Source organism: Echinops telfairi, unplaced genomic scaffold (genome assembly GCF_000313985.2).
Source record: "Echinops telfairi isolate 266 unplaced genomic scaffold, ASM31398v2 ScPeMD7_6;HRSCAF=24_1, whole genome shotgun sequence".
NCBI lineage: Eukaryota > Metazoa > Chordata > Mammalia > Afrosoricida > Tenrecidae > Echinops > Echinops telfairi.
Window position 1 is genome coordinate 15133217 of NW_022103903.1, and position 14294 is coordinate 15147510.

The 14294-nt window shown below is 36.0% G+C and overlaps 1 pseudogene; it reads left to right on the plus strand.

Annotated features, from left to right (window-relative positions):
* The first annotated feature begins 5599 nt into the window (after window positions 1-5599).
* The window catches only part of LOC101652204, a 10481-nt pseudogene continuing 1786 nt past the window's right edge, over window positions 5600-14294 (plus strand).

A 14294-nucleotide genomic window follows, 5' to 3' on the forward strand; every position in this document is an offset into this window, starting at 1 on the left:
GTGGAGACAACATGCATAAAAACAAGACAGAGCAAAACCAAGCAACACTGTACAACAAAACAGCAACAACATCAATCCACTGACGAAGAACAAATTAATATATACCAAGCAAGAAAAACTTGTGTTTTCCAGTCTAGCCGAACTTAGACAAGTTAACAGATCATCAGTCCTTCATTTTCCTCCTCTGTGTGGGGACTATGGGGAATAACTTTAGGAAGAATAAAGAAGATAGCGCATATCGGAACAGTAAATCAGTGCTTAGCTCATACTTTGTTGCTCTTGGTGCTCCTGAGTCAATTTTGACTCGCGGCAATGCCACGTCGTAACAGAGAACTGCCCCGTGGGGTTTCCTAGGTTGAAGCTCGATGGGAGCGGATCACCAGGTCTCTCTCCTATGGAGCCACAGGGTGGGTTTGAGATGCCAACCTTACAGTTAGCTGCCAGGGTCTGAACTACTAGCTCAAAATACATGCTTGAATTTGAGGATTTAATGTGGGTTCACCCTCCTCCTCTGATCTGTAATATTCTTCCTTTTCTACAGTTATAAGACCCTTCTGTCCACAAAACTAGTTGTGCTCTAAATCACATGATGTTTAATAAGAGCAACCCTAAAGGATATGGATATTGGAACTGGAAAACTGCATGGTGGCAAACCTCTTTGTTGGCTGATGCTTAAGTTATGCATTTTTTTTTTATTATTGTGGCTTGCTTAATCAGCACTTCTCAGTAAAATGGGGCCTGGCTCCTTGATAGGAAGCATGAATTTCTACCAGGTCACTGAAGGGATCCCTTTCTAGACAGGGTTTTCTTTGAAAATAGTATCTGACATGCTTTCCCCTCATTAGATTGACTGTCCAATACATTTGAGGCTTCGTTTGTGGAATCACCGGATAACTGCTCAGTCTTTGCCTATTCTATATTTCGTTATTTTCATTTAGCATTTTTTCTGTCCAAACAGCTCTATGTATTTGCCCATGAGGAATGGACCAGTGTGTTAAGCTGACTTTGGCTGTGTCGCTGCTGCTGTTCCGTGCTCTGATGTCGACTCCACCTCCTGCCGACTCTGCACAACAGAACAAAGCCCCGCCTGCCCGGCACCATCCACAATTGTTCTACTTGAACCCATGCTGTAGCCACTGTGTTAGGCCATCTTATCGAGAACTTTTTAGGTTTTCACTGACTCTACTTGACTAAACATGACAACCTTTTCGTGGGACTTGTGTCTCCTGATAATATCACCAAAATACGTCAGGCAAAGTGTTATCACCCTCACTCATAAGGAACATTCTGACTGTACTTCTTCCAAAACATAGTAGTTTGTTCTTCTGGTGGTCCATGGACTTTAAGTATTCTTCACCACCACCATAATTCAAACACATAAATTATTCTTTTGCCTTCGTATTAATTTTCCACCACCATTGAGCCTATGCCAACTCATAGTGACCCTATAGGACAGGGTAGAACTTTGCCTGTGAGTTTCTGAGACTGGAATTCTTTATGGGAGTAGAAAGTTCCATCTTTCCTCCCAAGTTGCTGGTGGTTTTGAACTGCTGATTTTGAAGTGAGAAGCCCTATGTGTAACCACTATGCCACCAGGGCTCCTTCACATGACCTATGGCGGTTGAAATAAGATAGGTTGGGTCAGGTTTATCGTGTCCTCAAAGTGACAGCCTTGTTCTTGAACACATTAAAGAGTCTCATGCAGCAGATTGCCCCAAAGTAAGATGTCATTTTGGCTTTTTGTTGCTGGTTCCATTAACATTGGGTATCCACTCAAGCAAAATAAAATCCTGGACAGCATCAACCTCTACTTGGTTTATCAAAGTCTATTGAACTATCTGTGGGTTCAGTTATGAGGATTTGGGCAAGGTGATTTGCTCATTTTGCTCACACTAGGGAGATTTTGAATCTTAAGGACCTTTGCTTTTATGGAGATTTCCACTTTGTTTATAATTTTCAATTGTTTTTACTCTTGAAAATAGTAAGACATCAGTGCATTTAGTTTTTCTATTGAATAAATGGGAAAAGCCTCTAAAATCAACGGCAATTAGGGAATAGTGGATAGCAAGACTAGCATTCTGAATTCATTGAACAACACTTTTATTTAAGTACTTGTTTTAAATTGATCTCACTAGGTCTATCTATCATAGTAGCTCTGACTCAAGAGTTGATTCTATGGCAACAGGGTTTTGTTTTGTTTTTTTTATTTGGGGTCTAGTCTATTATTTTAAATTAAATATTTCCAAATATACTAAATTCTTTTTGGCAGACATAGTTTTTAAACTTTCCCTGTATGTTGTTGCTGTTGCTCTTGTTGTTCAAAGCAAATAAAAAAATCATGGGAAGTGTTTTGATTCATATCAGCATTATGAAAGTATTTACTAAACACTGGAGCTTAGATATTTTGCTTGTTCAAGCAAATTAAATACAAGCTTTCTCAGCCTTTTAAATATTAACAACCAAAGCAAGTGTTATGAATCTTGAGATGCTTCTGATAGTGCCCCTTTTATTCCTTCCCTCCCCTTTCTTTTTCTTCTCCCACTTCCAAAAACTCTAGATGGGGAGACATGGTATTTAAACTCTCAACTATAGTAGAATGTGGAAAATAATAGTGACCTGTATAGAGTGCTGATTCTACCTCTTCATCCACTAGATCAACAGAAAGTCGAAAGTTGAGTTGTGCCCAAAATTGTGAACTTTTCAAGTATACAAAGATGGAGATCATAAGAAGATGTGATAATAGGTGATGAATAGAGCTTTCAAAATAATATATATTTTTGAAATTGCCAGTAATGTATTACTATGAAAACAACATAGAAATGCTGATATCTAAAATGTTTTAGATATATTTGGGAATGCTTAGACCTTCTCTGTTATCTTTGATCTCTGGCTGTTTGATTTAAAGGGATTGCCATGGGTTAGCAAGTCCTTCATCATTTAGGTGAATTGACTGGGACATGAACCTACCCAAGTCTTCACCAAGATTATGACAAATTGAATGAGAAATCCTACACATGCCCCTCATTAGATGGAAACTTATGTCAAAATGTATAAATTGAATTTTCTACATACCTAAACACAACTAATTTCTCCTTAAGAAAGGAAAAACATTGTTTGAAAGCTTGAAGTGAGCTCAGTGTTTATTAGCCTGTTATTTGAAGTACTTGTGAAATATTCAGGTTATTCTTTATCTCAAAAGATGTGAAAATCATAGTGGCATGTACAAAGTAGTGACATGTCCTGTGCATTCTAAAAAACAGCTGACCCTTTATTTATAGACGAATCTACAGTTCTGATAAATGATATTGTTCCCACAAAGTCACTGATTCCACAAATATGAGTCTATCATGAACAAAGCAGCTGTATTTCTAATTACAGCAAATTGGTCAAGGTTTGGTAAAAATTTAGTGAGAATAAGACAATGATTCTTAACTATTTACAAATGATATTAGAAAAAACTGTTACTTTTTATTGGCAACTCACAAATAGGTATGCAGTTAAGGATATTCTAAAAGTGCAGTCAGCTTTTATCTCTACTCATCTTCATTCAGCTACCATCCTAGGCTCCTAAAGTCAGTGGAGTTGGATCATTTTCTATAACATTGCTTGATGTGATTTCAGAAGTATTTTAATTTCAAATAAAATAGAAAATATCCAAGTACTAATAAGAGATTCAGACGACTAGCTTTTTTTTCAGAAGAATGCCTAACAAAAAATTGTCATTCACAATGTACTCTATCTCATTATATCGGTCACTATTTCTCTATTCAGTCTCACATTTTATTTTCTCCAGCCATTGCTCTTTGCCCTCTCCCCCTCTGTCCATTCCAGCATTCATCCATGAAGAAATATTCTTCTGCATTCAGCATACACTCATTCTCTTCTGTCCTCTTCAAACTTTCAATTCTGTTTTAAAAATTTAAGTCATATAAGAGAATAATGAATCACTGTTAGAGACAAAAATTTCAAAATTTAATTTTCTACTTGTAAAAATATTATCTTTATCTTCAAAACCTAGTAGTCTATGTAGTGAATAAAATTATTTTCTACTATACCTTGTTTCATTTTGCTATACATTTAAAAGTAACAAATGCCCACACGAATTCAGAAATACATAAAAAGGTACATCCAACACCAATTACTAATCATCACTATGTTGATAAAAAGTATTGTTGTGTTTTTACTATAATTCCTTGAACTAATTTTACCTATGGCTGTATTAGAGACTCGGAGTGGTTCTGACTCTACATTAGATATTGTGGAATGTCTGTTAAAATATACGGCTGAATTTCTAACCTACAGATTAAGGAGTGGCTCATTCCTTAAGAATCACTGGGGTGATTATTGTGAACATTTAAGTTTGGAAGCCCTAATGCACAAATATACGGATGTGTTGATACCATTACCTCATTTTATTGTGTTCCTTCTCTGTCCCAGTGTGCTCTCTTCTAGTCTCAGATATTAGGGTACCTGTTGGAGAAAAGACTCCTGTGCTTTCTCTCCTTACGTTGGGTTTATATTTGATTTTTAATCAAAGTGCAACAGAAAGCTCAATAAAAATGTACTTTGCCGTTGCTAATGCTTGCCCTAGATCCCTAGAAAACATTACAAAGACCACAGATATTATAGTGTGCTTCCGTATCCTGCTGTAAAATCATAGCTACATCTGCCCGCTAACACTTCAGAGCAGCTAGAAAGCATTGCCAAATCTTCTCTGTTCTCTCTTCATGGAGAAGTTCCTGAGTGGATTCTTTTTGGTCCCAGAGTTTTGCCTCACAACATATTGAGATCATGAAAATGACAGATGATAACTGTCAACAGGTTTCAGAGAAAATGAAATATTTTATAGAAATGTGTTAATATGTGTTGATTGTTCTTTGAAAATCCTTCAGTTAACACTAATGCATGCCTGGAAATCACTTTATTATCAAAGAAAGCCAGATGATACTATGTTGTGCTTGATGCAATATTTTATGGAAGGCTGACAGTAGGTAATAGTAAAGTAATTGATGGCTTTGCCTATTTGAAGATGAAAAGATAACTTTATTTTTTAACAAAGCAAAAACAATTTTTCATCTGAGAGACATTCATATAAGAGTACCGGATGCTATCTTTCTTTATTTGCTAGAATTACCCAGCATTTCAAAGGAGTGCTTCTCTGGATCTGAATTATTAAATGAACATTTAGAAAAGGGAGGCAGTGTTCTTACTCAAGAGAATCAATGTAGAAAATTATTGTAATACTGTTTTGATTATAACTTTTTTCACTTAAAATATTAACATTGCGTATAAACTCTTAATAAAATTTTTCACTTTCATTAGCCTACTTATTTATTATCTTCATCTATAAGCACTATTAGGACAGGGTTATAAATCTTAGTATATAGAATCTCTGACCTTTGAGAGAACAGAAATCCAAACCTGTTGCTATTGAGTTGATTCTAGTTTATAGTGAACTTAGTTATATAAGATTAGAAATATGTTCCATAGGAATTTTAATGACTGCACCTTTCATAAGTTCATCTTCACGTCTTTTCCACCCCTACACCCCATTGTGCCTGTGGTTGGGTTCAAACGACCAGTCTTTCAATTAGTAGCCATGAGCTTAACTGTTCATGCCATCAAGCGCATGGATATGCCCTGGACTGATATTCTAGGAAGCATTGTTACTAAAGAATTATTACAGAAACAGTGGTTCTATGTTTCTTCTGAAGGTACCATAATTCATAGCTCCATTAATTTTATCAAGAGTGTCATATTGCTATATCATTACATATTGTAACATGAAGATATATTTTCAGGCTCTGTAGAGTTCAAGGCTATTATTCACCTGTCAGCATGTCCAGTATGTCATACTGAGATGGCATGCATGTTGTTGTGATTTGAAGAGCTCTGATTCCAGTATTTCCAATAGGAGCAGAGTCACCAATGATTGACAGGATTCAGCAGAACTTTCAGACTAAGATAGACTACAAAGAATTACCTGAAAAAATGTGAATATGAGTGGAATATTGTTTGACGTTGTTCATGAAGACAAGCCCCTAAGGTTGAAAGGCACTGAGAACATAACTAAGGAAGAGATGCCTCCTCAAAGGAAAGTCGATCTTAATGACACAGATGGAATAATGTTTTCAGGACCTTCGTTGATAATGTGACATGACTAAGATTGAGAAGAAACATCGGCTTCATGTTGTTAGGTATCTTCAAGCTGGTTCCCACAGAAAGCAAGCTTATGTACAACATAATGAAACACTGCACAGACCTCTGCCAGTCACAGGTCATGTCATGTTTGAACTCATTGTTTCAGCCACTCTGTCAATCCATCTCATTAGGAGTCGTTCCCTTCCACCAAGTCTTACACAAGCATGAGGTCCTTTTCCCAAGGACTGGTCTCCTCTGATAATATGTCCCAAGTATGTGAGGTAGAACCTTGCCATCCTTGCTTCTTTGAAGCATTTTGACTGCACTACTTCCAAGAAAGTTCATGTAGTATCCATATTCTTCCCCGATACCATAATTAAAATGTGTCAATTCTTTTTTGGTCTTCTTTATTCACACATATGTAGCATTTCTAAAAATGATGGCTTTGGTCGGGCTCACATATGAGTCCTCAAAGTGGCATCCCTGTTCTTTCATACTTGTATCAGGTTTGAACAGATTTGTCCAATGTGATTTATCATTTGATTGCTGCACTGCCATAAATACTCATTGGGGAACCAGCTTAAATAAAGTCTTTGACAACTTAATTTTTCTCCATTTAATATAATGTTGTCTCTTGGTAAAATTGTAGGAATTTTGCCTGTCTTTACATTGAGTTGCCATTCATATTGAAGCCTATATTCTTTAATGGTAAGCCTTTATCTCACATACTTTGGATATGTTGTTAGTATAGAAAGGTCCTTGGTAAAGGACGTCATACATGATAAATTGAGTGGTCAGTAAAAAAGAAGCTCTCCAATGTAATGGATGGACATAGTAGATACAAAAATGGGTTTAAATAGCATCAATTTTGAGGATGGCAATTTTGAGGACCAGGCAGTCTTTTGTTATGTTTTACAAGGGGTTGCTATGAATTGAAGCCAACTAGAAGCACACAACAATAGCAACAACAATATTTCAATTATACCAATATTCACAATAAAAAAGACGAACACAGTCTGAATGCCCAACTGTAAAACCATTATATATATATACATATACACACATACATACATACACACTATACAACATTAAAGAATAGGCAGACATCTAGTAAACATCAGATAATATGAAGTGAGAAGACATGGTAGTGAATAAAATAAATCTATCAGAAAAATACTTATATGAAACTACTTTTTTAAGTCAAGAAAATATGTGCACATTTAAATAAGGATTATTTGATGGCAACCAGGCATGAAAAAGGAAGAGCAGGTATGATTGTCTGGTTTTGAATCAACTTACATAGGCCAGGGTTCTTAGTGATTTGGGAGTGATTCTCCATTATGTGATCTAACCCTATAATCAACTTCACTTTGGGATCTAACATAACACAATCAAAGTTGTGTCATTTCTTGATATGAATCTCTTTCTATACACATGCTCATGTGTATGTGTATCTGGATCAACATGCAAAGAAGGGCGCTATTGTATTGAGTGGTGGGATTTACCCTGATTACCTTGGGGAAATTGGATTTGTATTTTATGAAGAGCTAAGAAGAATATGTCTGGGTTTCAAGAGATTCCTTAGGTTGTTTCATAGTACTACCATCTCTTTTGATTAATTAAAGGATAAACTACAGCAATTTAATTCTAAAATAACTACTAATGGCCACACTTCCTCAAGAATGAACATTTGGATCATTCCTTCAGATAAAGAACCATGACCAGGCACATGCTGAGGAGAAAGAGAATATAGAAAGGGTGGTGGAAGAAGGTAGTTCTAAATACCATCTACAGCCACATGACCAGTTGTGAAAATGAGGACTATAATAATTGTGAATATTTACTCTTTGAATGCATGTGTCAAATATTTTTGCTTTCATTATTTATAAAATATAAGATATAACTGGGATTAGTGCATTTTCATGTCATGGTCTAATCCTAGGACTAAGGGGACAAACAAATATTTCTTGAAAAGTATGATCACAGTGCTCCTTAGAGGCAAGGATGGAGAGACTTCATCTTGCCTATTTTGGTCATGTTGTCAGGATAGACCAGTCCCTGGGGAAGAACATCATGCTTGATAAAGTAGAAGGGTATTGTGTCAATCCACCCCTCAATGAGATGGATTGACACAATGTCTGAAACAGTAAGCTCAGGCATAGGGACAATTGTGAAAATGGCAAAGGACCATGCAGTGTTTCATTCTGTTGGGTCAGAAATAACTCAATGGGTCAGATAATTCAATGTTATGGGTCCAAAATAACTCAATGGCACTTAACAATAACAACAACAATGTGTTTTTGGTTGTATTCCTTTTATTTATATCATATTAGGTGCAAGTATGACTTTAGTTTTGTTTTTGCTTCGAGATTACATAGAGTTTTAGGAGATACATATAGGTGGTACAGTTGATAAAAGGTGGACTGTGTCAACCTGGTTAGATTAGGGCTCTCAGTGGTTTGGTAGTAACCCCCATGATGTGATTTACCACAATGTAATCTTCCATGATGTGATCTTCAATCACCATTTCATGATAGGAAATAGCATAATGTATGCAACTCTGTGAGCCATTTCTTGATGTAAATCTTGTTTCATATAAATATAAGTGTGCATTGTATTTTATTCTCTAGAGAACCTTGTCTAACACAGATGGTAAATTACTAAGTAAAGGGTAGACACATATTAACTTGGGTGACTGGGAAGACAGTAAACTAAAATTGGGAGGTCAGCACTGATTGAAGCAGTGGAAGACTCTGAAGTGAGTTTAAGAGTTAGAGGCAATAGAAATAAATGCTATAGATGCAACCCTAAAATAATACTTAATGTATGCAACAAATGGATACAAGCATAGACAAGCAGCTTGAACAGGTGTGAGTGGAAGATGGGACTGTAACCACAAATATGGAGGTTTGACAGAACATATTTCTTTACATGCATTTACTGATGCTGAATGTACGGTCCAACATTATGAAAACTTTTAAAACATCATCAATGATCTTGATGGAATGAATTACTAGACCCGGAGACTCAGGACCATGATCTTAAGGGACACCAAGTTCAACTGACATAAAATAGTTCGCAAAGTTGATGTTCTATATCTTACTTTGGTGAATAGGTCTTAAAAACTCATGAGAGGCCATCTAAGATAAGTATATTGGCCTTTTACCATCTAGAGGAAAGAATGAGAAGACTAAAGATTCATGGATGCAATTAGTTAATGGACTAGTGTACCACATGATCATCAGCTTCCATGACCCTGAAACTAAAACTAGATGGTATCAGGCTACCATGACCAACTGCTCTGAAAGGGACCACATTAGCAAGTCTTGGATAAAGTGGGAGAAAAACATAGAACTAAATTTAATATCATAAAAAAGATCATGCTCAGTGGCCAGATGGAGACTGTTGGAACCCCTGAGACTACGACCCTTGATTACCCTTCTGGTTAAGAAATAAACTCACTTCCATGACTTAATTTTTAGCCAAACAATTAACAGGACTATATGGTAACAACAATCATTAGGCACACGCACATTACAATAATCAACTGTTTTTGATATAAATAAAGAAAACAGGGGGCTCCTGGACTCCCAGGAAAATGATGCTGAGTTCCACTAAAATGCCTTGCAGACAACAACTCACATCAACAGCCACTACAAGAAAACAAGAGAAAATAATTCCCATGTTGGAGGAGGACCTGAACCTCGTGACATACACAGATGAAGCAGACTTTGAACCGACACAGAAATAAATCTTCAGAATGCTGCTTGGAGTCATACAGTATATGAAGGAATCCATACAGAAAAAGGATGAAATAATAGAGAACATAGTCTACACACTGAAGGGAGATTCAAGAGTTAAGGACGACACAACAGAATCAAAGAATACAGTAAGAAACCTCACCAACAGGCCAGACGCAAAGGAGAATTGTATCGGTGACATCGAAGATAGCCAAATGGAATTCAACAAACAGGAAAAGCAATCAAACAAGATAGGCAAAGAGCCATAGAAAATCTGAGAACAATGAACAATGCTACGAAGAGGGACAATATTAGTATAATTGGGATAACAGTGTATGACATAATGAAGAAATCAACAGCCAAAATAGCGAGGAATTCCTGGAAGAAAACTTCCCCAATGTAATGAAAATCAGGAAATCATTAGGAAGCAGAGAGAACACCAATTAGACTGAATCCCCAAGAAGAAAACACCAAGACATGTAGTAGTCAACAAGAAGGATGCAGATTTAATCTCTACAGTTAGACAATTCAACACAATAGACCCATTCAGAGGTCTCCACCCAAATGTAAGCAAATTCACATTCTTTACAAGTACACATGGAATGTATCTGAAAATAGACCACATGCTTGGACACAAATCAAGCTTGAGTAAATTCAAATATATAGAGGTAACACAGACTTCTATTTTTGACCATTATGCCATAAAGCTGGAAATAAACAAATGAAATATTTTTAAAAAAGGCAAACACTTCGAGGATGAGTAACTTACTTCTTTAAAAGGACTGGGTATTGGTTAAATTAGAGGTGAAATTAGGAAGTTTCTAGAAACTAATGTGAATGAGAAAGCAGCATACCATAGCCTGTGGGACATAGCAAAGGCAGTTATGAGGGGATGTTTGATAGCCATAAATGCATCTATGAAGACGGAAGAGAGACTTATGGTCGATACTCTATCACAAAACCTTCAGCAGTTTGAACATAGTCAACAGAATAATTCTTCAAATATTAGCAAAAGAAATTATAAAAATTAGGGCAGAAATACAAGTGTGGGAAAACAAGAAAACAAAGGAAATCAACCTAGTATAATGCTGGTTCTTTGAGAGATTTAATAGAATCAACAAACTGTTGGCAAATCTAACAAAATATAGGAAGGAGCAGACCTCAATAACCAGGATGAAGCATGAAATGGGAAATTACAATGGACTTAAATGAAATTTAAAAAACTAATTACACAGTACTAAAATGGTCTGTACTCTAATGAGTATAACAACTTGGAAGACATGGACAAATACTTAGAAAAACAACCCCTTCCCAGATTACTTCATATAGACATTAAGAACCTAAACAGACAAATAGCAAAATAAGAAATAGATAAGGTTATTAAGGAATTACCAATAACAAGAAGTCCAGTCCCAAATGCCTTCACAGGAGAATTCTACCAAGCATTCAGGGGAGGGCTGACACTAATTCTACACAAGCCCTTCCAGAGTGTAGAAAAGGATGGCAAACTCCCAAACACATTCTATGAAGCTAGTATAATACTGATAACAAAACTGGGTTAGTATCCCACAAGAATAGAGAACTACAGGCCAATATCTCTAAGGACCATTATGTCAAAAATCCTTTGAAATTTCTTGGCCAATAGAATTCAAAAGTATATGAAACGAATAATTCACCATGACCAAGTGTGATTCATACCAGGGATGGTATGTATGTATGATGGTTGAAAATCTGAAATTTCAACCATGTATGATGGTTGAAAATCTGAAATTTCAACCATGTATGATGGTTGAAAATCTGAAAATCCATCAACATTATCCATCACATTGATAAGAAAAGAACAAGGCGCACATGATGATAACATTAGATGCAGAAAAAGCATTTGACAACATTCAACACCCATTCCTAATTAAGACATTCAAGAGCATAGGTTTGGGAGGGGAGTGGTGAGCCAATAACAACAGAGACATAAGTACAGCAAGTACTCTAAAATTGGCAGTGTGGAGGGTGTAGCATTTCTGGTCATGTTTGATCAATTGAAATGTATCCGATAGGAATTACTGAAGGTGAATGATGGGTAAACATGAGAGTGGGGCAGGAGCAAAGAAAAAGGAAAGGGGCAAAAAGAAGGAAGTAAAATCATATATAGGTATAAATATGGATATGTAATATATAATTATATAAAGATAGGTGTATTTGTTTATATGTATCCACACACACAGCAAGGAAGTAGATGGACTTTGGGCCTCTGCTTAAATCTTACCTCAGTTAAAGAAAGGTTTGTTCTAATAATGTGGCTTTGTATGCTACTTACTGTGGTAGTTACACAAATTCATGTCAACTTCATAAAAGAATGAAGGGGTGGAGTCTAGTCTGTCAATCAGGTCACAGCTTGATGATCGTTCCTTGTGGGCGTGGCCTTCTCTTGAAGATTCTGGGAACTTCCTTTCGTCTTCCCTCCATAAGGATGCACTCTATCTCTGCTACACATTCCTGTGGACAAGCCAGATAGAGCCATCCTGATGGCAGCCAGAGTCCCAGAGAAGATTCTACCACCATTGAATCCACAAGACTTTGCACTTACTGGCTGTGATCTTCTTCATTTTGCATCACTGTATATCCTGCGTCAGTCTAAAGAGGAATTTATGGACTGGTATTGTACATATGGGCTAATATTGGACTTACGGACTTGATCTGGACAGGACTGGGATGTTGTCTCAATGTACAATTGCTCTTTGATGTAAAACTCTTTCTTATACATAAATGAGTATCTCTGGAGTTGTTTCTCTAGTCAACCCAGACTAACACACTCACCTTCCTGAAACAATCACTAAAGATAAAATGGGTGCATAAGCAAATGTGGTGAAGAAAGCTGATGGTGCATGGCTATTAAAATATATAGCATATGGGCTATTAAAGGCTTGATGTTAAACAAGTTTGTGATCATAAGGTGTTGATTGGAATAGGTAGGTATTAGAGGCTCAAAAACAAGCAATCAAATTGACCTAAAAGATCATGGACAAAGTGGCGACCCAAAACCCAACTGTAAGATAATTGGACAGTCCCTCACAGCAGGAGCACAGGGAAATATACCCAGGGTGTGGCACAGCACTAATGAAACACATAATTATCCTCTAGTTCTTTAATATCCCCCCTACTTACTATTAGGGTTTTTGTTTTACCTCATTAATCTTGTTAGACCATTATGTTCATTTGCTTAATTAAGAACTTTTGATGTGTGAAAGCCAAGGTAGATAACCCTTCAGTTATAGTAACTGAAGTAATAGTAACAATAGTAACTGCAGTAATGATTTCCTGAAGGTATGGGAAGAGAAGGGGGAAAGGGGAAGGAAGGGGAAGCTGATATCAATGATGACTGTATAACTCCACTCAAGTGGATTGAATAACAGAATTGTAGGTGAAAGGATCCATTAAATGGTGTAAGATATAAATACATATTAATAAGGATTCCTGGGGGACTAGGAGGGGGGAAGGAAGAGATAAAGAGCAGTTGATATCAAAGAGCTCAAGAAGAAAGAAAATGTGTTGAAACTGATGATGGAAGCAATTCTACAATTATGCTTGATCTAATTGAATTATGGATTGTTATAATATCTGTAAACACCCCCAATAAAATGATCAATTGAAAATTTTAAAAATATATAAAAAGTAAATAGGTATTAAAATGCATACACATAGTACTTTTCAGAAAAAGAAACTACCTCTTAATCACAGATAATTATCATTTCTCTGCCCACATTGTATGATGATGTCTTCTGTATAATTTGAGAGTCAAATGTTACAAATATTTAACTAGAAAGCAAATGGTTTTGAAAGGTTGAATAACTCAAGTAAGAGTTCCAATATGGAGTATGTAAATGCTTATTTCTTGTAGTTAAATTACTTTAAAAATGTATTTTAAGTGCTTAATTGCTCACTAATTGATAGGCAGTTAAAAATCACATAGAAAATCCTCTGAGGAAAGTTTGGAGTTCTCCTTAGGAAAGCTGACAGCATTCATTGATGACCTGCTTCCAAAAAGTCAGTCTTGAAAATTCTATGAAACACAATTCTACTCAGAACACATAGGGTACTCCGGCGATCAAACGAACTTGAAATCAATTAATTTTGTTTTAGATTTCTGAGTGCTAGGATCTGAACACAAAATATTAAGAAACTTTTGACAAATGCATGGGATAAATGGATATAAAGGAGTAATTTATGAATGCTAATTTTTCCATTAAAAATTTGAAATCAAGCAAAAAACCAATACTCTCTTAAAGATTGTCTGTGATAAGTGGTAGATCCACAATACAAGAAAAGCTATTCTTTCTTACTCAGACAGTATTTCTCAATTAAAGCATTATCTTTTTTTTTTTTTTTTAAATCAATTTATTGGGGCTCATACAATTC